General features: G+C 55.5%; 1 protein-coding gene across 1 annotated transcript in view; it reads left to right on the top strand.

The window, feature by feature from the left end:
- Positions 1-10,729: 10,729 nt before the first annotated feature.
- Cacna2d2 (calcium voltage-gated channel auxiliary subunit alpha2delta 2) overlaps positions 10,730-23,509 on the top strand; it is an 89,036-nt gene continuing 76,256 nt past the window's right edge. The window contains exon 1 of the mRNA XM_042665849.1: positions 10,730-10,798. The gene's annotated coding sequence lies outside the window, so the exon portion shown is untranslated. The remainder of the gene's footprint in view (positions 10,799-23,509) is intronic.

Raw genomic sequence — 23,509 nt, 5'->3', positions numbered from 1 at the left:
GCAGCATGGAATGTGGGCGTGGCCCAACTCTTGTATCCCATTGGTCAGAAAGAACCATGAAAGAATGGGGGTGTGGCCGGAATGCTGTGATGCAGGCAGCATGGGCAGAGTCAAGATGACAGCAGCTCCTCCAGCCCCTTTCCCAGGAAACTCTGTCCAGTTCGGTTGGGGACCAGAGGGTGACCGGCTTTAGCCGCATGGCTGCACAGATTGTTGTGTCTGTCCATTTGTTGCCAGTCCCGGAGCTTGAACTCAGGATCTGGGCACAGTCCGTGAGCTGCTTGTGCTCAAGGCTAGCGCTCTACCACTGAGCCACCTTCCCAGCTCTACTTCTCTTTTGTTGGCCCTGAAGTGGTACAGAGTCTCGAGGACTTTCCTGCCTAGGGTGGCTTTGAACCATGATCCTCCTATCACTGTCTAGTAAGCATCAAGGCTGACTGGTGAGAGCCACTGGTACCAGGTTTATCATCAGTCTTGCTGATATTCTTGCACAGACCGGTGAGTTCCCTATCCTCGGGTTGAAGTGGTGGGAGCTGGAGCCCACAGTTCAAATCCTGGTCCTGCCACCTCCAAATGGCAGCAGATCCTAAAAAACTCGTTCCTATCCGTATGAATACCAACGGAATGGGATCAATGTCATGACTGAATGAGCAGTTCTTGAATGATTCTAGTATAAAAGTATACGCAATTATATGATAGGACACGGATCGCTTTTAATTAATACTTTATTAAGCATTTAAACAATCGCATTCATTAAATGGAGGCAGAATGAAATACCTAAGAATCGGGAGTCACATAGTATAGAGGTGCTATTTTTTCTGCCAGGCGTGGGATTTGAACTCAGGGTCTGGGTTACTCTGTGGCACTGTGTGGGAAGGGGAAGCTCACCTCCTTGAAGTCAAGAAATCCAGGCCTGTTCCCTAGGCCTTAGTTCGAGCCCTGGCACAAGAAAGGTTCACATTTATGTAACTTTTAAATACATAATTTATATTTACATACATACCTTGACTCCATATGGCGTTCAGTATAGTTATTTTTTGTTTTATTCATGTATTGACCGTTTATTTTATTGGCTATTATGACCCACAGAACATTTATTACATTGATTACGTAGGATATAGGTCTGCATAGGAATTACACTTCATACCTAACACCCAGGACTTTCACAGAAAAGGAAACCATGTGTCACCATCAGCTTCTTACTCCACGATTCATTCTTTGGGGGTGCTGGTGTCTGAACTCATGGTCTACTAGGCCCAATTCATGAATGGGTGAGTGTCAGCATGCTATCCTGGGGCAAATTGAGCTGACAGGCAGTTCCCAGGACCTGAGATCGAGCCCCAGGGGTTGACAAAATAAGTACGGATTGACACGCAGATGGTAGTACGCCAATAACTATATATCTTTATAGCATGCCAGAGATGTCTATACATTCTTCAGTTATATAGACTACGTTCCTACCAATTCTTGGGTATTTATTAGGCCTCCATGTAATTAATGTTATTGTTTTCATCCTTAATAAACTATTAATTAAATCAATCAGTGTCCTGGAATACTATGTAAGTCATAGTATTCTTTTAAGGCTTCATCAAAATATTAATGAAAATGAATCAGCCTCCTGAAATCACTCTAATTTGATAAGAGTATCATTCACGATCAACTCATTCAACCGTGACATTGATCACATTGTTCCATCGGTATTCCTATGGATGGGAATGAGTCTCTTAGGATTTCCTGCTATCTGTAAGTAGCATGACTGGGATTCGAACTCTGGGCCTATGTTGCCGGGTTGGCCTATGGCTTCCCTTTTAGCCCGCCGACCTTCAGCACTGCCAGGTCCCCTATGCATTGCAAGTGTGTCATTCAGACCGAGGATGGCCATAGTTCAAAGAAAAAAACCATAAAAGCACCAGCCTTCTGCACTTCACCGCTTTTTTTCTTTGCCAGTGTGTAAAACAAAACACTTGGTGCACAGCCCTCTTCCAAAAACTCGGCATGTGGCACACTTTTTCAAGCCTGAGCACATAGCACCCTGTGGAAGGACTCAGCACACAGTACCCTTCAAAAAGCTGAGCAAATAACACCCTGCGTAAAAGACAAGGCACACAGCATGCTTTGAAAATGACAAGACTCAGCACATTGCTCCCCGTGGTAGGACTCAGCACACAGCATCCTTTAATGGCTGAGTTCATAGCACCTTCTGTGAAGGACTCAGCACATAGCACCCTGCGGATGGCTCAGAACTTTTGAAGTACCGAGTACACAACACACCGTGCAATAGACTCAGCACACAGCACTCTTTGAAAGACTCAGGACAAAGCACTTTTTGGAAGGACTCAGCACCCAGAACCCTTTCAAGCTCTGAGTACATAGCACCCTGTGTAAAAGACTCTGCACACCTTCAAAAAGTCAGCATTTAGCACTATTTTTGAAGGATTCAGCACACATCACCCTTTGAAGGACTCAGCACATAGCACCCTTCGAAGGACTGAGTACATAGCATCTTGTGTAAAGGACTCAGCACACAGCATGCTTCAAAAAACTCAGCGCATAGAACTTTCTGGATGACTCAGAACATAGCACCCAGTGGGAGGACTCAGCACACAGCACCCTTTGAAGGACTGAATACATAGGACCCTGTGTAAAGGACACACAGCACCCTTTGAAAAACAGCTTGTCCCATTCTTCTCAAGGACTCAGCACATAGCACCCCATGGAAGGACTTAGCACACAGCACTGTTTAAGGTGCTGTCTTCAGTATCACCATTCTTTCAGAAGCACTTCACAAATCGCACAGGCTCACACTTTGCTCTCCTGTGTTCTATGTGGGAGGGTCAGCTGGGGGGCTTGAACTCAGAGCTTGGGAGTGCAGTCCCTGGGCTCTTTGGCTCACTGCTAGAGCTCTACTACATTGAGCCACAGCTCCACTTTCGGTTTTTGGGCGTATTTATTTGAAAGGCCTATAGTGATCGGGAGGGCCAGGTCAGGGCGTCCCCGAAAGAAAGGCTCTGAGCTTGGCCTGGAGCTGACCTCTGCCTTCCTTGTGCCCCTGGGAGCCAGGCTTCCTGGAGCTCTCTAGGCCTAGGATGGAAAACACCTGTTCTGGCCTCAGCCATCAGCTGAGAAGAAATAAAGTCAGCTTGACTCTGGTCAATTCCCCAAGCTGAACACTAGAGGGCAATGGGCACCGGGGCTGACAGTAAAAGGAACAAATAAAGTGTCAAAAAGAAAAACTCAGCACCATTTGAAGGATGGATTACATAGCACCCAGTGTAAAGGACTCAGCCCATGGCACATTTTGAACAACTCAACATGTAACACTCTTTTTCCAGGGACTCAGCACATAGCACCCCGTGGAAGGACTCGGCACACAGCACCCTTTGAAGGACAGTACATAGCACCTTGTGTAAAGACAGCACACAACACACTTTGAAAATCTCAGCACATAACACCTTTCAGAAGGACTCAGCACATAGCTCCCTGTAGTAGGTCTCAGCACACAGCACCTTTTGAAGAGCTAAGTTCATACATAGCACCCTATGTAAAGGACTCAGCACGCAGCACGTTTGAACAATTCAGCACAGAGCACTTTTGGAAGGATTCAGCACTAAACCTGTGGAAGGACTCAGCACCTAGCACCCTTTCAAGCTCTGAGTACATAGTGCCCTCTGTAAAGGACTCAGCACCCAGCATACTTAAAAAAAAGTCAGCACATAGCACTCTTCTGGAAGGACTCAGCACTCTTTGAAGGACTGAGGACCTAGAGCCTTGTGTGAAAGACTCAGCTCACAGCCCGCTTTGAGAGACACAGCACAGAACACGCTTTTTGGAGGACTCAGAACATAACACCCCATGGAAGGACTCAGCACACGGCACCCTTTGAAAAACTCAGCACGTAGAACTCTTTTTAAGGACTCAGCACACAGCACCCTGTGGAAGGCTCAGCACACAGCACTGTTTGGCATGCTTTCTTCAGTATCACCGTTCTTGCAGAAGGACTTCCCAAACCATAAGTTCACATTTTGTTCTCCTGGGTTCTCTGGGGAAGGGTCAGCCAGGGGCTGGAACTCAGAGCTTGGGGGCGCAGTCCCTGAGCTCAAAGGCCTTAACGCTGACCTGAAAGGCCGAGCTTGGCCTGGAGCGGTCCTTTCCCGGCCTTGTGCCCCTGGGAGTTGGGCCTCCTGAAGCGTTGTCACCCTAGGGGGGAAGACACCTGTTCAGGCCTCAGCCACCGGTAGGAAAAGTCAGCATAGCCCCGGTCACTTCACCAAACTGAACGCTAGAGGCCGATAGAACCCCACAATGGGCACTGGGGCTGGCTATGAAATAATTTAATTATTTCATTAATAAATGAAAAGCTGTTCCAGACTGCGGTTTTACATTGTTTTTTTTTGCCTTGTTACAACACGAAAAAATATTTTTATAGAGTTCCAGAGATGTCTATACATGATTCAGTTACATACAATACGTTCCTACCAATTCCTGGGTATTTATTATGCCTCCATGTAATTAATATTATTATTTTAATCCTTAATAAACTGTGAGTTAGGGCTGGGAAGGTGGCTCAGTGGTAGAGCACTTGCCTTGCATGTTTGAGGCCCTGGGTTCGATTCCTCAGCACCACATAAGCAGAAAAAAAAAGCCGGAAGTGGCGCTGTGGCTCAAGTGGTAGAGCGCTAGTCTTGAGCTGAAGAGCTGAGGGACAGCGCCCAGGCCCAGAGTTCAGGCCCCACGACCGGACACCCCCCCAAAAAAAAACAAAACTAAACTAAACAAAAGAACCTTTAAAAAAATAAACTGTGAGTTAAATCAGTGTCCCAAAATTATTGCGTCCATGTAATTAATAGTATTCTTTTAATGCTTCATCAACTATTAATGAAAATCAATCAGCATCCTAGGATAATTGCATGTAGTTTTAGACTAGACCGATGCATGAACTACTTGTTCAACCATGAGTCTGCTTATATTCTATTGGTATTCCTCGTTCATGGGGCTTGAACTCTGGGCCTGGGCGCTGTCCCTGCACTCTTCAGCTCAAGGCAAATGTTCTACCACTTGAGCCACAGTGCCACTTCTGGTTTTCTAGTGGTTTATTGGAGATAAGAGTCTCACGGGGGCTGGGAAGGTGGCTCAGTGGTAGAGTGCTTGCCTCATATGCATGAGGCCCTGGGTTCGATTCCTCAGCACCACATAAGAAAAAAGCCGGAAGTGGCACTGTGGGCTCAAGTGGTAGAACACTAGCCTTGAGCTGAAGAGCTGAGGGACAGTGCCCAGGCCCAGAGTTCAGGCCCCACGACTGGACCCCCCCCCCCCCAAAAAAAAGAGTCTCACAGATGTTCCTTCCTGGGCTGGCTTTGAACCTCGATTTTCAGATCTCAGCCTCCTGAGTAGCTAGGGTGACAGGCATGAGCCACCGGCTCCTGGCTTGACCACAGATTCTTGATTCTCCTACCTCAGAGCCTGCGGATGACATATGTGCATCTCTACATCATAACACTGTGGAGGTCACAAGTTTAATGGGTCTTCATGATCACCATGAGCTCTGGTCTGGTAGCCCTACATCACGAGGCATAACCAGTTACTTCCTGTCTTCTAGCTTAGCAGTTAAGACTTAAAACTTGACTTAAAACTTGACTGTCTTAAGGTTTTTGAAAGTTGTCCTTATCCAAATGCCTTTTTTCTTTAACCCTCCCGGCCCCTGGCCCTCTCCGCTGCCTTTAGTCCCAGCCTTCGGGATGCTGAGGTCAGGAGACTGAGTGAGCCTGAGCTCTAGGATGATAACCTGGTCTCTGAACAAATACACCTTCAAAAAGCAGGCCAGTCGGGCGCCAGTGGCTCACGCCTGTCATCCTAGCTACTCAGGAGGCTGAGATCTGAGGATCGCGGTTCAAAGCCAGCCTGGGCGGGAAAGTCTATGAGGCTCTTCCTCTTCAAGGAACACACCGAACGCTCGGAAGTGGCTCAGAGTGTTAGAGCGCTAACCCTTGAGCGACAGAGTTAGGGACAATGCCCACGCTGTGAGTTCAAGCCCCATGACTGACAGAAAAGAAAGCGAGCAAAGAAGGGAGACATGAGAAAGTTGGGGGGGGGGAGGGGGAGACCCGGGCCGCGTGGAGCAGTTCCCACCGTGGCCTCTAGGTGGCGGCACAGGTCCGTGCCATTGACCAGCACGGTGATCATATGTGGTTCAAGGTGGTGGTTCTGGGGCACTGGGGGCTCTCGGGGCAGGGTGGGGGTGTGTGTGGGGGTGTCTGTCTGTGTGTACCCGGTTCCAGCTCCTACATTCTGACCCTCCCTCCACGATCAAGCTGGAAAGTGGCCTCCAGATTAGGGAGGGGGTGGCACGCACTAGTAACCCCACCATCTGGGAGGCTGAGGAAGGAGGATCTGAGTTGGAGGTCGAGCTGCAGTCAAACGCTCTGCGTAACCCCCCCCCACCCCGAAATCCGCCCGATGCATAATCACGCAGGGAGAGTCTGTCCCCACTGCTGTGTGTTTAGGAAAACGGATGGATTTAATTTTTTTATCAGCCAAAGGAGGAAAATGTAATCTTTCTGAACGTCTCTAATATAACAAAGCAGCATAATTAGTTTCTCTGGAAACAGGCAGAATGTTCAAGAATAATAAATCACTTGCTCCTTCCGCACCTTCCCTTGGATGGAGAGAGATTTCCCTCCTGTGGGGCTGGGAACAGGACAGGCTGTGGAAGTTTAAGCCCCAGGACTGGCCAAAGAAAACCCCCTTGAAAAAACCTTTATTGGAAGTGGGCTAGACGGGTGGTGCGGCCTTAGTCCTGGGAAAGACAAGACTCCAGCCAGGCTGGGATTCGAACTCAGGACAGGATGTCAGCTCTGCCCCCTCTCCATGGGTGTGGGATGAGGGGACTCTGTTCTTCCACACTTCACTCCCTTTGCTCTTGCCTTCTAAGATGCCCCCCCACATTGCCCTGCGGGTAGGAACAGGACTCTGGGGGGCTCTGGGGTGCCTGGAAGGGGGGGGTGCAGCTCGTGAGGCGGGGCGGGGCGGGCAACAGCTGTTCCCTGCGCAGAAGCTATTTGATAATATTGCCAGAGCTTTTACCACAATCCCATTTCTGCAGAATCTTCCGGGCTAATTGGAGCTGTCTCTTTCTTATTAAACAGAAAGGTGATAAAAATGTGTGTGGAGGGTTGAAGAGCGGTACCTCTTGGCTGCTCTGATTGTTATGACAAGGAGAATATTCCAGAAGCCCTGTGCGGCAGCGGTGGGCTGGGAGGGACAAGAGTCTTGGGGTGGGACTGGGCCAGGTGGAAGGGGAGTGGGGAGGGGTGGGGAGGGGTCGGGGTGCCAGGCGGGGCTCTGGGCCGTCTGTCCCCTGTGGTCCCCCGTCCAGCCTGGGCTTGAAGAATGGCAGCCTTGTGCAGAACACTCAGCGACCCCTCGGGCTGCTGTGACAGATCTGTCCATCAGCCAGGCCCCTGACTGGGGGGAATTCGCATAATTTACCCAGAAGCAGAGGGGGGGGGCATCCAATGAAGGGAGCCCGCCCCGGAGCTGATGAGCCTCTGGGACCTCAGCTTCTCCAGAGGATGGGTGAATGCATAGGGTGATCTGGGAGACAAGGTTCTCTGCCCCAGCCATAGAGCAGGACTGGGGTACCAGGAGCTCCCCGTTCTGCAGACAGCACTAGGAAACCCTCAGCATGGGAAAGGTTTCATTCAAGGTCACCCTGGGAGGGTGAGGGCAAATCATCGCTCAGACTCCTGAAGCCTTCTGTGCCGTGTGTGTGTGTGTGTGTGTGTGTGTGTGTGTGTGTGTGTGTGTTCTGAGACAGGGTGTGCATCTGGTTCTTCTCTGTGAATTTTGGGATTCCCCCTCACCCCCCATCAGAAGAGTCTCATGCCAAACTAGCATGTATTTGTGCTCCACATCGAATGTAGTTTAAAAAGAATTCTCTAGTGCTTCAATATATGTTTTATGTCAAGTATGAATGATCTGATCTGAGAGCTGAAGATCACAGTTCAAAGCCAGCCTGGACAGAAAAGTCCCTGAGATTCCCCCCCTTTTTTTTTTGGTCTGGTCCTGGGGTTTGAGCCTCTTTGGGTCAAGGCTATATCTCTCTACTGCTTGAGCCACAGCATCATGTCCGGCTTTCTCTGAGTAGTTGATTGGAGCTAAGAGTCTCCCAGGCTTTCCTGCATGGCGGCTGGCCTCGAACTTCGATCCTCAGATTGCAGCCTCCTGAGTAGCTAGGAAGACAGGCCTGAGCCCTGGCACCCAGCTCAATGAGACTCCCATCTCCAATTAACACCACGCACACACACACAACCACACACACACACACACGCAGAGTAGGTAGCAGTGGCACTGTGGCTCAAGTGGTAGAGCGCTCACCTTGAGCTGAAGAGCTGAGGGACAGCGCCCAGGCCCAGAGTTCAAGCCCCATGACCGACAACATTGAAAAAGACGCTGGAAATGGAACTTGTGGCTCAGGTGGTAGAGTGTCAGCCTTGAGCTCAAAAGCTTGAGGACGGTGCCCAGGCCCCCTGTTCGAGCCCTGAAATAAAAAGACAGATGGACGCATACACACGGGTGTGATCATAGAGCCAGAGATGGGCATCAGTGGCAATATCTGTGAAGAGACAGTTCCGCTCGCTAGAGGAGCTTCCCCGCCTCAGTTTCCCATAGACCTTTCTATCCACTAGGTCTGTTGCTCTCTTCCTTTGATCATATATTGTTGGTGGGGGGGGGGCAGTCTGTATGGTTTGGGGCCTGTCAGCAATCCGTGGTCAGGTCTTCAAGGGCTGGTTCATGTCAGGGTGGGGGAGAAGACCCAGAAATGGTGAAACCCATCCTCTCGTGAACCTTAGCTTGCGGGGATGGGAGGAGGGTCCAGAGACAAACTAGAACAGGGATCAAGCAGAGATCAGGCTGAGGCCTGTTTCTAGTCCCCCCCTCCCCATGCTTTTCCCAGGGGGCACCCTCCCTGCATAGGGGAGGGGGAACTCCAGGGTCCACTCCAGTAGAAGCCTCCCTGGCAGTGCCTCGATTTTAGGTTTTACACGGCCATTCACCCCCTTTTCACTTCACCAGAGGAAACTGAGGCTTGAGAGGCAGGCTGACCAGCTGAAGAATTGAAACTGACAGCAGGCCCAGTCTTCTGCCAGGAAACTGGCCTCTGGGGCCTCCCGCACAGAAATGATTAGGTCGTGTAGGGGTGAGCTGTCTGGTTGAAACCAGTGAGTCTCCACTAGAGGCTCTGCAAACCCTGGGTTGGCAGAGCCTCCAGTGCTCCCCTGAACTTCACAGCCCACCTTGAGAAGTGACTTCCTGCCATCCTCAGACCCCTTAAAAAGTGGTGTGCCTATAAGGACAGACCCAGGCTCCCGCCTAGAGAAACAGAGGAAAGGCCCTGGTCCTTTCTTTCTTTAACTCTTTTGCTCAAGGCTAGCACGCCACCCTTTGGAGCCACAGCTCCACTTCTGGCTCAGGCTGGCTTTTGAACTGTGATCCTCAGCTCTCAGCCTCCTGAATAGGCTTGAACCATGGGTGCCTGGCTGGAAACAGCATTCTTTTCTTTCCTTTTTTGTTTTTGGTCAGTCTTGGGGTTTGAACTCTGGGCCTGGGCGCTGTCCCTCAGCTCTTCAGCTCAAGGCGAGCGCTCTACCACTTGAGCCACAGCGCCACTTTCGGCTTTTTCTCCTGTGGTGCTGAGGGATTGAACCCAGGGCCTCATGCATGTGAGGCAAGCGCTCTACCACTGATCCACCTTCCCAGCCTGGGCCCTGGTCCTTTCTTTCTCCCAGGGCCTGGGTATCCCCCCCACCACCTCCCCAGCACGCACACATCCCCACTGCTGGCAGAAGTCTGTGTGTGTGAACACTGCTGCCTTCCAAGTCTGCTTGGAATCCGTCACTCTCCCTTGAAACCTGTGACTCCGGCCTGCCAGCAGCTGAAGGTCGAGCTCTCCCTCTCATACACACACACACATGCGTGTGCACAAACACACAGGGTGCACCTGCTTGGTGTGTGGGGTGGAGGTGGATGGAGGGGAGATGCGATCCCTGGGGGGGGGGGGAAGCGCTGAGCTGCAGCGAGGAGGCCTCTCCCACCATTGCCCCCCAGGACGTGGTAGGGCAGAGTGGGGGCCCGCGCGTGCGCGCGCGCGGGGCGGGGGGGCGGGGCCGACGGGGGGCGGGGCCGAGGGGCGCGCGGCGGCGGCGGCGTGCGCGCGGGGGCGTGCGCGCGTGCGCGCGGCGGGGGCGGGGCGCGTCGTGCGCGCGCGGCGGGGGCGGCCCGGGCCCAGGGGCGGGCGCGAGGGAGCAGCGCGAAGGCGCGAGCGCGCGGGCGAGGGGAGGCGGCGCCGGGCGTCTGGCGGCCGCCGCCGCCGCCGCCGCCGCCGCCGCCACAGACGCGCGTGTGTCGGGCGGCCGGGAGCGCAGAGCGCGCGGAGCCGGCGCGGCGGGCACGTGGCCTGGCGCAGCCCCGCGGAGGCGCGGCGGCCGGGGCGGCCCGGACTCGCAGGCAGGCAGGCCCGGGTGCGGGGGAGCGCGGAGGCTTTGACGGAGGAGCAGCCGAGGCCGCGCTCAGCCGCGCTCGCCCGCCCGCCCCGCCGCGCTGCCAACATGGCGCTGCCGGCTCGGACCCGCGGCTCCTGTCGGAGTCGCCCGGCGGAGATGGCGCGGCCCCGGCCGGCCGGCCCGGACTGCGGGCCCGCGCGTCCGCCCTGGCGGCCTCGGCCGCTGCTGCTGCTGCTGCTGCCGCTGCCGCTGCTCGCCGCGCCGGGAGCCGCAGCCTACAGCTTCCCCCAGCAGCACACGTGAGTAGCCGCCCCCCCCCCCGCACCCCGCGACCCCGCACCCCGCGATCCCGACCTGCGCATCCCCCCGCGGGCCGGCCCCGGGGAGGGAGGGTGGGGGGGGAGGATGGCGACCCGAGGGGAGGGGAGGGGGGAGGCCGACGGGGGAGGGTCCCGCCGCTTTCGGCTGCGTGGAGAAACTTCCCCGCCGGGCCCACCCCTTGGGTCAGAGCCTCCCCCCCCCGGGCCTGGATGGGATGGGGCGCCGAGTCTGCGGGCTGATCCCGCACCCCCAGCCCTATAGCGGCCCATGTCCCCGGGTGTGGGGGGGGAAAGGGGGAGATGCAGGGTTGGGTGAGGAAGCGGGGGGCATCGCAGAGCCCCTGGCCTGGAGTGATGGAGCCACACAGCCGGGCATCCGCACCCCCTTCCTCTCCCCGGTTGGGAACCTGGTGGCTTTAGTCAGAGGTGGCACACCTGCCCTCTCGGGTCTTTTCCTTTTTTTTCATGGGGGGCGGTGTTGGATGCAAAAGATAGGGCCCCCCCCCCCCTGCTGCGTGAGCCCTTGTCCTCTGTGCTCGGTCACCCTCTCACCTGAGGAGGGTCCCAGAAGAGCCCAGGAAGGAGGTGAGGCCGCTGGGGGGGGGGGGTCAGAGCAGAAGGTGAATATCTGGGAGGAATGATTCCCCCCCCACACCCGGCCTGTCCCCCCCCAGCTGTCAACAGTTCTCACAGGGTGATCACATTGGCCAGCTGTGCCAGCTTCTGCTGGTGCTCCCGGTCCATCCGGTCTCCTCGTCCTCCCCAAGAGCCCGCAAAGTCGCCCAGATGCATCTAGGCTGGAAGTGGGGACTCAGTCCATGTCGCCTTTAGGACTTCATCCGTTCCCCCCATCGCACGCATGTCGATGCTCAGACACCCCTCTGGGGGAACGTTGACGGCCTTGCTTGTTTTCTATCCCTGGCTCTGAGGAGTCTCGGGACTCCTTCACCCAGCCTGGCCTAGGGTTTTGGTGAATGGGGAGTCAAGGCTGGTTGTTGCCAAGGGGAAGGCTCTGGCCTTGGAGAAGGGGAGAGATGGGGTTCTGCGTCATTAGAGCGGTGCTCCCCTTGGGTGGGAGCCCCTGGATCTGCCAAGGGAACTGGAAATGGGAACCTGCCGGCTCCTGGTTATAGATTCTCCCAGATGAGGAACAAACTCAGGAGAGGCACTGCTCTGAGTCTTATATGTGTGTGTGTGTGTGTGAGTGTGATCATCTTTCTCCTTGTACAGCCTGACAGTGCTCAGGCGAGTGATCACTTGGCAAATTGCAGGTGCTGCACAGACGTGTCCTCTGTCAACTGTCTGGATTTTTTGGGGGGAAAGGGGGGGAGCAGCTAGAAGAGAACTGTATGGAGTTCGGGGCTAGTGTCTTATTGTCCTTCATTTGCTACGACGAATATGTATTTAAGTCACCGTGTCTAAAAAGAATGAAAGCATTTGTGTGTGTGTGTGTGTATATAATGTGTGTATGTATTGTTCTTTTTTTCCTTAAAGCTAAGTACGAGCCTAGCCACAATTTTTTTTTTCTCCTTCACCGTTTCATGGCTCCTTTGGGGAAGGTTTCAGTAGTCATTCCTTTCCACCTCTTTCCTACTCTTTCCTCCCCCTTTCCTGTAGCCCACAGTAGCTGCTGGGCCTGTGTGGGTCTCCCTTAGGAGGTCTGTGTGAACCCCAGGCCAGAGTGGACACCTGTCCTTCTGTCTCCAGCCAGAAGGCTGGTGAGGCGGGTGTGACCACAGCCGCACACTTCCAGCCAGACGCTCTGCCCTCATCTGTAACGGAGTTGGAGCTAATTCAAGGGTTGGGAACGTGTCTGCCAAACCATGATTAGGGAACGAGATGGGGGGGGAGTAGGGCAGGGGCTGTGAAGCTATGAGGGTCTGGGGGGGGTGGCGAATGGGGTGACATGGCAGATGGTTCACTGTGACAGCCAGCCCCCTTCAGCTGCCCTGGTCCCACCAGTGCAGGTGGTTTTCTAAGGTAGACAGTGCAACTGTACATCTCGAGGCATCGGGGTGGCAGGCAGTCCCCAAGGGGAAAGAGGAGGACAAGACCCCTTTGAGGATCGAGTCATGGCCTCATGACCGTCAGCCAGTGGGGAGGGCTCCTGGCTCCTCAAGCGGCTGGGTTTTAAGCAAGTGCAGGCTTGGGCAGCTGTGATTTCTGAAATCCCTGTGGCAATGGGGCTGGCTCCCAGAGACCCAGGCTCCCCTCAGATTCTGAAGGACAGAGGACTCGTGCTTCAGTTTTAAGGCCAGGGGCTGGGATGGGGACGGGGGTGGGGGGGGTGGGGGTGGGGAGGGAAGACTCCCTTTTCCTTTCTGGACTCGGGGCAGGGTTTCAGACAAGGGGGAGGCCATACGTGTGTCTCTTGCACGCATGTGTGCACGCACACTCATGTGTCTGGGGGTAGGCTCAGAACAGACTGGCTCTCACGTTTCAGTGATGCCCACCTTAGCGATTGGGTCCGTGCTGCGGGCGGAGATGGCCCCCCTGGCTTTCCACCTGAGTCTTTTCCTCCTTTTTTCCTGTCTCCCCTTCTGTGGGTCTCTTCATCTTCGTACACACATATGTACTTGTGTATTTATGTGCACGTAGAGACATCTGTATGTCTTTATTTGTGTACATGTGTGTATATGTGTATATATGTAGGTGTGTGGCCACATCTTTTACCCCCACATCGATCTGTGCCCAGCCTGGCCCTCCTGTCTCTTTTGTTCTCTGCATTGGGTCTCTGAGCTCTGTCCTGTGAGCACTGGCTGAGCACTGGGCGGAGCTGCCTACCTGGCCACCTACCCTCTTAGGCCAGTTTTGTACCACAAGGGGCCCCTCACTCCCCCCCCCCCCGGTCAGGTATGGAGAAGGGAGCAGCGTATGCGTGTGTCTTGCTCCTGAATGGCCACCCCTGGCACAGGCCCATTGCGGGGCACCTGTCAATCAGGCTGTGGTGAATGGTGAATGACAGGACACTGAGCTCTTTCTGCATCCTCCGTCTCCCCCGTCGCAGGGAGGCAACCTTGTACATGTGGGTCCCCCCATCTTTCCCACAATCTGCAGCTTTAGCTGGGTGTGTATGTCGGGGGAGAACAGCACTACTGGGTACTCACAAGCCTCCAGTGGTGGGAATGGGAGGAAAGGCCCTTTGGCTGATTGTCCCCGCTTTGGACTTTGCCTTCACTGGACACCTTATCGTGGCTGGCTATGTCAAGCCCTGGAAAGGGAGTGGGGAGGGGCTCATTTTAAGACTTGGAGAGCAAGTCTCCCTCCAGATCTTCTGGTTGTAGATGAGATCCCCAAGGAGAGACTGGTCCCAGAGTGAAGCCCCCCTCCCCCCTTCCCTTCTTCCCTCCGCTTGCATGCATGCATGCGGGGTGGCGCTGGTGTGTACGGTAGACGCTGTCCCTCCTGGGAGGAGGAGCTTTAGAGACGTCTTGGGTGTTAGGTGTGAGTCCTGCACGGTTATATCCAGAGTGACCCTCTCCATTGGGACAGCTTTGCCTCAGTTTCCCCAACAGACAGAGAGGAGAGAATCACTGGGGGAGGGCGGCCTCTGGGAGGCAGGGGTGGCAAGGGAGGGCACGTGAGCATCCACAAGCCCAGATGCCACAGCCTCGGCCCCTCACTGCCAGTCTCCCCAAGCCCCTCCCCCGCCCCCGCGGGGCTGTTCTTTGCTCCTTCTGTTCTGTTACCGCAGCGTGCTTTTCTCCTCTAACCAAGGCCTCTCCACCCCAGCTGTGGGCCCGCCACCCGCTCAGCCTATTCTCATCTACCCTGGAGGAGGCCAGCCCTGGGAGGACCGGCTCCCACCCTCCCGCAGCCCAGCTGCAAGGTGGAGGAAGGTGCAGGGCTAACAATGGCTTCCCTCCTGCCCCCCCCCCCGCTCTTTCTTGTCCTGGGGCTTGAACTTAGGGCATGGACACTGTCCTTGAGCTTTTGTAGTCAAGGCTAGTGACCTACCACATGAGCCACAGCTCCATGTCTGGCTTTGGGTGGGTTTGTGGGAGATGAGTCTCGTGGACTTTCCCCCCAGGGCTGACTTGGGACTGTATGAGAACCTCAGATCCCAGTCTCCTGAACGCCAGGATGGCAGATCTGAGCTGCTGGGGCCTGACTTGTCTTCCATTTCTAAGCCCAGACCAGGCACTCACCTGCGCTACCTCAGAAGCCCTGGCTGTGCCCAGGCCTCTAACAGGCAGGGAGACTGCAACTCGGGAAAATGGAAAGTGCCAAAAGCCCATCGCTACTGGAGGAAGGCTCTGTCTGTTAAGATGTGGAGCGGCCCTGCCAGGGGCCAAGGGGGCCCAGGAAGAAGGGGACGGGAGAGGCTAGAAATCCGAGTCTTTGGGAAGAAGAAGAGGCTGGATATGTGGGAGGTGGGTGAAGGCCCCCAGGCTGTAAGCTTTCCTCCTTGGGTCTCAGAGGAGGATCCCCATACTGATGCCAGGGCCGTCGGCAGGATGTGGGGTGCTGGTGGAGGGACTTAAGTTCTCTGGATTCTGCTCTGATGCTAGAAAGAAAGGTGACGAGGAGGAGAGCTAGGGGGGTTTTATTATTGGAACCCAGAAGCTGGATCTTCTCAGCTCCTTTTTTTTTTTTTTTTTTTTTTTGCCAGGCCTAGGGCCTTTAGAGGAGTCAGACCTTCTAGGTGCCAGATCGGTTCCCGCTGTGTGGACAAGATGGGTGGGGCAGGCGGACCAGGGGACCGGGGTTCTCAAGAGCTTATTCTTCGGAGGGGGGGGCCTGGAAATACATAGGTAGGCCTAGTCTCTTGTCTGTCAGAATAGAGTTGCCTCTTCCCTCTTCCCCTTCCTCCCCCAGCCCCAGCTCCAGCCCCACCCTGCAGATTTCCCGATGAGCCTGGGAACCCACAACCTGTGTCTGACAGTGATCGGGGGATCCCAGACACGAGGAGGGGCGCTGGAGCCTGAGGCAGAGATGGGGGAGTAGGGGCTTTCCCTCTGCTGACTTCAGCTATCCAGCCTGCTGGGGGAAGTTCTCTGCATGTCAGGTTTATTTTTTCCTGGTGTCTACTGTCTAAACAAGAGGCTACAGAATCAATATTCGTATTCCCGGAGGGAAACGTGTTTGTGGTATGAGTGTGTGTGTGTGTGTGTGTGTGTGTGTGTGTGTGTGTGTCTGTCCCCTTGCCTTTCTCTCTTGGTCCTATGTAACCTGAAGAATCTCCTGTGCTGATGAGGCCAAGGACTGGGGTGGAAGTGGGGTTCTGTGCAGGTTGACCACAGGGACTGAGATGCCCCTAAAGGCTTGTGGGGTCACTGCCGAGGTCTTTTGGGACTCCCTAAAGAAGTGCAGTGTCACTGGCCCATGGTGGCTCATGCCTGTAACCCTAGCTGCTGGGGAGGCTGAGATCTGAGGGTTTGAGGTTCAACTACCAGCCCAGGCAGGAAAGTCCTTGAGACTTTTTTTTTTGTCGGTTGTGGGGCTTGAACTCTGGGCCTGGGCGCTGTCCCTATGCTTTTCAACTCAAGGTGAGCACTCTGCCACTTAAGCCACAGTGCCACTTCTGGTTTTCTAGTGGTTTATTGGAGATAAGAGGCTCATGGAGTTTCCAGCCTGGGCTGGTTTTGCACTGAGATCCTCAGATCCTCAGATCTCAGCCTCCTGAGTAGCTAGGATGACAGGTGTGAGCCACCGGCGCCCTGCATCCTTGAGTTTCTTAACTCCAGTTAACCGCCAGAAAACAAGAAGAGGAACTGTGACTGCAAGTGTTAGAGCACAAGCCGTGAGCAAATAGAGCTCAGGGACAGCACCCAGGCCCTGAGTTCAAGTCCCACAACTGACCAAAAAAGACTGGTGCTGTCCTGCCACTGTGTGGTGGAGGTCATGCTTCAGACCACACTTGCAGTCCTGCCATCTGACTGTGCCATGCCTTCTTCATCTGGTCCTGGGGCCTCACTGTCTGGGAGCCCTGTTATTCTGAGCTTTTGGGGGGGGGGGAATCTCCATCAAAGGCAAGCCATGCCTGTTCTCGTCATCTGGATTGCTTGCTCGGTGGCCTTCGCGGTATTCCACCCGCCTTTCTCCCCTCGGCCTTTGTTTCCTCTCTCCTAGGGTCCTTTCGGCTTAGTGCCCTCAGAAAGCAGGTCTGGAGTAACAGGAGGTGAGTTCTGACCCAAAGCACGGCTGGCATTTTCTCTCTGTATGAGGGTCGGAGGACCTCACACCTTGGGTGCACGGAAGCTTTTCAGACGGACCCACTTCAAGGTCTGCTCAGCCTGATGGTTTAGTGGTGAGGGAGGGGCGCAGGGAATCTTTCCTGCCAGTCCTTAGCCATCTCTTCCCACCTGGGGAAAGGATGGTCAGTAAAGAAAGCAGAAGTGTGTGGCTCATGCCTGAGGATTGTGGTTTGAGGTCGACCTGATTCATCACCAGTAAACTACTCAAGAAAGCCGGAAGCAGCACTGTGGCTCAAGTGGTAGAGCACTTGCCTTGGGCAAAAGAAGCTCAGGAACAGGGCCAAGCTCAAGAGTTCAAGCCCCAGGATCTCCAAAAAACAAGAAGCTCAGGGATAGCACTCAGATCCTGAGATCAGTTTTCGGACCGGCGTGCATGCACACATGCAAGTGTGGGGATAGAAGAGGGAGGACGAGAAGTGTCACCTCTCTGTCTGTCTGTTTCCAGTCCCTCTTGCTTCCACCTTTCTTGACACGTGGGAGGCTGCACGCAGTACCTCCACCTGCTGCACGGCCTGCGACACTTGCTCAGACTCTGAGTCTAGGGGCCTGTCTACTGTGCATCATTCTCGTTAGTGGGCCCCCTGTTAGGCTTGGGACGTGACAGGTCGTGAGGGTTGATGCTAACTAACACCAAGTATGGGATGAGAGTGTGTGGGTCCTGACTGGATCTAGGAAGGTTCTCAGGCCAGCGATGCCTGCTCCGAGCGCCAGGCAACACCAGCCCCTCTGAAGATAGGACCCCAAACCCAGTCAGGCCCTATAGGCACCCAGATTTGAGGTTTTCATTCCACGGTTGTCTTTCTTCTAAGTTTGGCCCTTACCTTGTCCTGTGTGTACATGGGTGCTTGTGTATGGAAGTGTCTAAACCGGTGTGGTTTTGCACATATACTGTGTGTGTGTGTGTGTGTGTGAGAGAGAGAGGGAGAGGGAGGGTGTATGCGCACGTGTTCTTGTATGTACGAATGGGTGTAAGAACGTACAGGCTTGTGTGATCTCGTATACGCAGGTGCAGGTGTGTGCATACAGGTGCCTATTTAGTGTGGGCATACGCTTGTGAGCCAGAGTGAGTGTGTGTGTAGTGTAGGCACGTGACAGTTTATCTCTCTGCAGCCAGAATGAGCTTTCAGTGCCCACCTTCTGCCCCTGCCTTTGATACACATGCCAGAGCTTGCTGGGCGAACGCTGGCGGGGAGAAAGAAAGTCTCCCTGTTCATCAGGACCTGTGTTCTAACACACTTTTATGTCAGGCACAGCCGGAGTGAATGTGGAGCTGGAAAGTTGGATCCTCTCCCAACCCGAGGGCTGATAGTCCAAGAAGGAAACACACCAGAGATGTGTCCTTGCGATTCAATTTCTTGCAAATGCAATGACGTTTTAGATTCCCTGGGGGGTCTTGGGACCAAGAAGAGCTCCATGAGCCCTTTGAGAAGGGAAGCATCTTTTACCTCCGGAAGCAGCCCTTCCGGAGTGAAAAGGTCAGGACTCGGGCACAGTGGGAGACGCAGTCTGTGTGATCTTGGGCTGGTAGGTTTTTTCCCATAGAAGCAGGTGATTTTCCCCCCTCCCACACCCAAGGATGGGAGATGGAAGCCCCCTGCTGTGGGTCTGGAGCGCTTTCCTCCCACAAGATACCCCCGTAGATGACTTCCAGGCTCCAAATTCAGTCCTGCACCCTGCAGACAGGTCCTCCATTTGGAGCGTGTCCAGTGAAGGGGCTTCCCCTAGACAGCATGTGTCCTCCATCAAGACTCTGTGAGCCCGGCTGTCTAGCTGCCCTGTGCTGGGCGCTGGTCCCGGCATGAGGTGGCGGGGGTAGGGGAGGGGAGAGGGGAGGGCTGCGTAGGCCCTGATCTGGTGGGTTCTGATGTCTGAGGGAACCGTGAGTTTTGCTTTCCCGGCATTCTTGGTGTCAGCATGTTGCCAGGTCTGGCACGATCTAAGGTCCTGAGTGTTTTAGGAAAGGGTTTCTGTAGAAGGGGAGGAGGCAGAAGTGGCTGCGAGGGGCGCGGGAATTTGCCCACACAGTCAGGTGGGCTACCTACGGGGCAGAGGGCCTGGGTGGAACCATCTCCTTTGGGCTCTGTGAGCCTCTGTGCTTCCCTGACTGAGGAAGCACGTATCACAGCTCCAGATGATCCTCCCTCCCATCAATAGGGAAACTGAGGCTCAAGATGTGTGTGCGCACGTGTGTGGTTGGGTAGGGACTTCCCACTTGTACTGGTGGTCTGTGATGTAGACGGGGTACGGTTCCTAGCCCTAGAACTTGGTAGACACCTCTTGAAGGGTGATTTCCCCGTGTGGCCCAACCCACGCTATGACCTGCAAGTATTTCTCTTAAATGACGGCTTCCATGACCCGGGGCGAGGGAGCGATCTGAGGTTTCCTCAGGGAAAATTGCAGAGCGGGGTGCCTCCAGGGGGACATCCCGATTCCAGGAGTTTCTCCGGTCCAGCCCTCGATGCCCGTGTCTGTCCCAGCACTCGGTCTGGGCCACCTCAGCTTTCTGCGTCTCCCCAGAAAGGATGGCAGGGTGGGTGCAGATGGGTCGGCCCGCTCCCAGGGAGGAGGGAAGATGCTTCTGTGCGTGAGTGCGTGCGTGCGTCAGCGACCCCAGGGTGAGGTTTACCCGAGGCCCTTCATCCCGGACCTGGAAGCAGAGGGGGATAAATGTGGGCCGTCAGGGCCAGGTCCTCTCCTGGGCTCTGTTCAGGTGTGAAAGAGGACATGTTTCCCTTGCATTTTTCTTAGGAGGGGAGGAAAATTTACCCAGAAGCCTTCTCTCCCCAGCCTGCTTCCTCTCACACCTGGTTGGCCAGCGGAGGGTCAGGTGCCTACTCCACACCAATCATGGCAATAGAGAAGGCACATTTTGATTGGCGGAGGCTAATCGGGAGTCACCCTTGAGCCAGGCGTGGGGTCACCTTGGGGCTGGTAGGCGGGCATTCTGCAGGCTTGGAGAGATGGAGGACTGGAGGACGGGGAGGCCACTGGCTGCTTTGGGGGTCACACAGGCAGCCTGAAGGGAGGAGGGGAGAGGAGAGGAGAGCAGGCCTTGTTCAAGGAAACAAGGAGTTGTTTAGTGCACGACGTCAGTCTAGGGGAGCCAGGCCCCCCCCAGGAGTGGTATTTCACGTGCGCTAGCTAAGTGACAGGCCTGGTGCATTCAAACCCTAGTGTCACAGATGAGGGCAAGGGAGGCTGGGCCCGGCCGAGCGATGCTAGAGTGTCACCTGCAACGCCCAACCCTCGCGCGCCCCCATGCTCCCACTCCGCTTTGTCACCTCTGCCACTCGGCAGAGGCTGGCTCGGTGCTAGAGGGCTTGCCTAGCACGCCTAAAGCCCCAGGTTCAGTTCCTCAGTGTCGTATGAATGGGAAAAGCCGGAAGTGGTGCTGTGTCTCAAGCGGTGGAGCACCAGCCTGGAGCAAGAACAGCCCTGGGACAGTGCCGGCCCCGGGGCCCCAGCCCCAGGACCCGCTAAAACAGCACCAAACAAAAGGCCGCCTCTCTGGGGAAGCCGCAGCAGGATTGTCACAGGGCTTCTCGTTTTCTCTGAGCTCGTGAAGCCTGGCCTGAGTGTAAGGCACACACGAGGAGGTGTGCCTTACACTTGGGCCCATCTTCTGGGTCCCGAAGCCCTCTGTGGGCCTGGCCTTCTCTCCTCCCCACCTGCTCCCCAAGGCTGCTGTGTTTCCCCCCGACACACCCCAGGTGCCTGGAGCTGGTGACTGGGACCCCCGCCCGTCCGGGGCCCCCCGCAGCCCCGGGTCTCCCAGCACAGCAGCCGGGGAGGGGGCGGTGGGCAACGATCCCAGAGGCCATTAAGTGGTATGATTTACACGGTTCTGGAACTGGCGCTGGGGGAAATATATTTCACAGGTGATTTCCAGACTGGTGGCGTAGAGAAGAGGCCATTACTCTCAAATGGAAAAGGGTAGGGACTTCATGGAGCCATCAAGAGGGGCCTGGAGCTGTGGGCGCTTACTGCTTTTGAGAGAGCCTGGGCCGGAGAGGGGCTGGGGAGAGAGAGGGGCTGGGGAGAGAGAGGAGCTGGAGAGAGAGCTCCGTGCCCTACGTTACAGGATCCGAGTCCTGTCGTGCCTCTGTTACTTGGCCCTCAAAAGAGGATGGTGTTTGCCACGTCTCGTGATGAGGACAGACCATGTGGCGATTGGGCCAGTGCTTTTTGAGCGCCTGCCCGGCGTGAAGTAGCGCGGGGCGTGTTCTCACAGATTGAGCCGGAGGAACCACAGGGGTGCGTCATGGGTCGGAAGCCAGAACCTAGGGGTGCACAGGTCAGTCCCAAGGAGGCTTCCTCTAGCTCATCCTTCAGTCAGCGAGCGTAGATACCAGCCCGGGGGATGGGGTCATGCTGCGCCGGAAAGTCATCCAGGCTGTGGAGAAGGGGCTGGAGAAATCAGGGAAAGGTGGCACTTGGACTGAACAAATAGAGTTGACACTTTTTTTGGGGTGGGGGTCCGGTTGTGGGGCCTGAACTCTGGGCCTGGGCGCTGTCCCTTAGCTCTTCAGCTCAAGGCTAGAGCCACAGCACCACTTCCAGCTTTTTTTTCTTTTTGCTTATGTGGTGCTAAGGAATCTACCCCAGGGCCTCAGTCATACAAGGCAAGTGCTCTACCACTGAACCACACCTTCCCAGCTCTAGAGTTGACATTTAAAAGAAAAAAACGAGAGGGAAGCCTGGAAAGAGGAAGGTGAGGGCCCTGAGGGTGTCTAGGAAAAGAGTGTCCTAAGTCAAGAAGCTGTCTGTGCAAAGGCCCTGAGGTGTGGGACCTGGTTCAGGCTGAGGAAGGAGAAGGAGAGAGGCGGGGCAGAGGTCGGTCATGAGTTCTTGGCTCTTGTTCTAAGTGAAGTAGGAGCCGGAGGGGACTAAACTGAGCCTCCACCTAGGATTGTGGGATTGTGTGGCCCGCAGCTCCTCAGTTCACAGGTGGGAAGGTGAGGCGTAGACAGAGGACGGGTTGGAGAGCCCGCATGAAGGCTGCAAGCGTAAAAGAAAATGCTTGTGTGGCGGGGGGGGGGGGGGGGGGGGGTGTTGGGGTAGGGGGGGGTGTAGATGGGGGGGGTGGCTTGCACCCGGCACGGGATGGCAGAGTCAGGGCGTCAAACAGTCCAGGTTTGGGCCACTTCTCTGTCCTTTTCTTTTTGCTTCCTGGAAGAAGCAGCTGTGCGGGTGTACGATCCTTCTGGGAGCGTCATGAATTATGCAAGGAAGCCACAGGCCTGGGCAGGCCCATCCTAAATGAGCCTAAATAATTCATATCCGAGAGGAGTCAGGGGGAAGGGAAGGCCGCCTGCGCTGGCCCCGGGGCAGCAGCCACACTGGCAGCCTCCCGCAGGCTTCTCTGCCCACTCCGTCTGGGTGTGTGGCGGGATAGCTGGGGGTCAGCGGGGCTCTGGGGCTCTGGGGAGGTGCATTTGCTCAGCGAGGAGTCTGCCACTCCTGGCTGCAAAGCCAGACCACCTCCCTCGGGAAAAACAGCCCGAGGCAGAAGGGACTCTAAAGGAGAAAGGACCGCTAGGTAAAAGAGTGATCCTTGGGGAAGGGCACCTTTGGAAATGGGGATGGGTGTGTGTGTGTGTGTGTGAGGTGGGGCTCAGAGTCCCTAGGAGGTAAGAAGGGCCTGTGGATTGCCCATGAGAAGACAGTTCCAGGCGAGGGGTGTGGTGTGCAAAGGCCGGGTCAGGGGTGTATGAGCCACACTGAGGAGTCGCGTGCTCTGCCTGTGTGAGGTGCCCTCCCCCCCCCAGCAGGACGGGATCCCCTCTTCCAGACCCAACCTGCCAGATGGTTCCTGGGTACTGGGAGGAGCCACAGGAGGTACAGCAGTGGCAGAAGCGTGGGCTTTCGCAGGGCCAGAATCAGAAAGGTCTCTGGGGGTGTGGGAAGTGAACGGACTTCAGCTTTTCCTCTAAAGCTATGAGCTACGGTGCGGTGCGGTAGTGATGGGAGGGACAGGCCGTGTGTGGAAGCGAACGGAGCCCAAGGGCTGGGACATGGAGGCAGAGGTAGCCTTGGTTGAGCTGGCCGGCCAGGAGAGAGAGATGGTGGTTGTCTGGGCTCAGGCCGGGGGGGCCGGGGAAGTGGTAGGTAGGTAGGGGGCATGCCAGCAAGATAGAGCCGTAGGACTTGCAGATAAGTTGGATGTGGGTGTGAGGAAAAGTGGGGTCCTGGTCATCTTGAGGCTTTGGGCCATAACAGAGGCCTTCAGCTGACGTGGGGACACGGATGGTGGGCGGTGGGCCTGGAGGGAGGTCGGGGGCCCACTGACTACCCAGATGGCCACGGCACACACGCAGCTGAGCATCCAAGACTGGCATCTTGTGGAGGGATAAGGGAGACATCCTGTCTAGCCCTGGGTCCTTCATGCTGCTGCTCTGTGCCTCAGTTTCCCTGAGAATTGGAGCCTATCGGATTGATGAAAATTGTGAAGTGCAGTCACCAGGAAAGAAAAGGCTCTGATTAGGGGGCTGGG

Source organism: Dipodomys spectabilis, unplaced genomic scaffold, assembly GCF_019054845.1.
Source record: "Dipodomys spectabilis isolate Male_0828 unplaced genomic scaffold, ASM1905484v1 ptg000360l, whole genome shotgun sequence".
Taxonomy (NCBI): Eukaryota; Metazoa; Chordata; class Mammalia; order Rodentia; family Heteromyidae; genus Dipodomys; species Dipodomys spectabilis.
The sequence above is the reverse complement of the archived record's forward strand: the minus strand, read 5'-3'. Positions and strand labels throughout refer to the sequence as shown.